Raw genomic sequence first — 1,735 nt, forward strand, 5'->3', positions numbered from 1 at the left:
ATCACATATAAGTAGGTAAAACTTTATCTAGGGGTGCCCCAAGCCATGTGAAATGCAGTGTACGTCTCACTCACGCACTCACTCACTCACTCATAGTGGTAGACATTTATGGTAAACCAACAATTAATCTACGTCAACAATTTGAACCAATGAACGTGATCCACATGTTTATTGTGAGTCATGTTTTAAACATGTACGTAATATTGATCTCATCCTAGCCTTCAAGACGGGGAACGTGAAATTGTCAGGTGATACTCTCCAACAGTCGTGTCTTGTATTCATCGTTTGCTAGGTGGCAGCCTTGGGGACCTGGTGCCGGTAGTCGTCTAGCACATCTCTGTCTGTTTCCTGTACCCCTCTGTGAACAAGATGCTGTCGCTGTGTTCAAGTAACTGTTGCGGTTTGCAGCCGGCATTAACAGCAACTGTTTTCATCTTGTTTGGAATTTCTGCATGCTGCTCAAAGAAATGTGGTTTTCAGATGACAGAGCAAATGACGTACAGGTCTTTCACCATCAGGAACAGTGGCATTAAGTTGTGCCAAGTAAGATGTGTTGAAAATTGCTTCAGTTCGAATTTCGATTTTGTTAATGAAACGTCAAACTGTCCAAGTTATGACCCAAAGAAGATTGAGAAGACGAGCGGATTGAAAGTTCATCCTAAGAGTCACCCCAATGTAAGTTATATTTTTTGTGGAGTGTGTTGATCTTACCTTGAACCACAGGTACCACATTGATTGTTGCTCAAATCTTTCAAATAAAGGACCTTTTGCTTCGGTGAAAGTCAGTACGATTACAAACTTTTCCTAAACTGTGTAGATGATTTGGTTGGTTGGTTTGTTATTTTACGCCGAACAATATTCCAGCTGTATGACGGCGGTCTGTAAATAAGCGAGTCTGGACCAGACAATCCAGTGATTGATATCATGAGCATCGATCCAGGCAATTGGGATTGGTGACATGCTTCAATCAAGTCAGCGAGCCTGACCACCCGATCCCATTTGTCGCCTCTTACCTCATGCAAAGTTGCCTTACATGGCAAGCATGGGTTGCTTAAGACCTATTCTACCCCGCACCTACACGGCAAGCATGGGTTCTGTGTAGTTGAACATAAGCCATAAGGCAATATGGCGGATGTGTGGTGTGATGTGTTCACGACGCTCCACCACATCAGTATGTGAGAGATATGAAGAGTAGACATAAAGAACAATTGTGCAGCAAAGGGAATATGTGTCGTACAATTCCGTGCCAATAATTTTTTGGTTCCATCACTGTTTCTCAATTCTGACAAAATCGATCATCGTGTTGTTGCATCTCGCCTGCACAGAAATCTTGTAATGGTGGCTTCAATACACGGTTGACTGTTATGAACTTGATTTTGATACTTGTTACTTCGATTGTGTGGAACAAAACCCGGGCCCTACTGACAAAGGTGATCAAGGAGCCAAGAGTCAGAGCAGTTCTTGTCAATCCAAACTGGGATTCTGTCCTAAATGATATTCAGGCCATGTTGGTGAGGGTGAAAGTGTGGAGAAGGTGGCATGTCAGAGTTGTAACCACATTCCTGATGTAAAATCATACGGGGAGCTGGAAATAGAAAATATTCAACTAAAATGATAATGTGTGTCGATATATGGATAAACTTGACAACACTGAAAACCAAAGTGGATAAGAGTGAGTGAGTGAGTGAGTAGGGTTTTACGCCGCTTTTAGCAATATTTCTGCAATATCACATGG

Source organism: Haliotis rufescens, unplaced genomic scaffold (assembly GCF_023055435.1).
Source record: "Haliotis rufescens isolate VD_foot unplaced genomic scaffold, xgHalRufe1.0.p SCAF_24, whole genome shotgun sequence".
Taxonomy (NCBI): domain Eukaryota; kingdom Metazoa; phylum Mollusca; class Gastropoda; order Lepetellida; family Haliotidae; genus Haliotis; species Haliotis rufescens.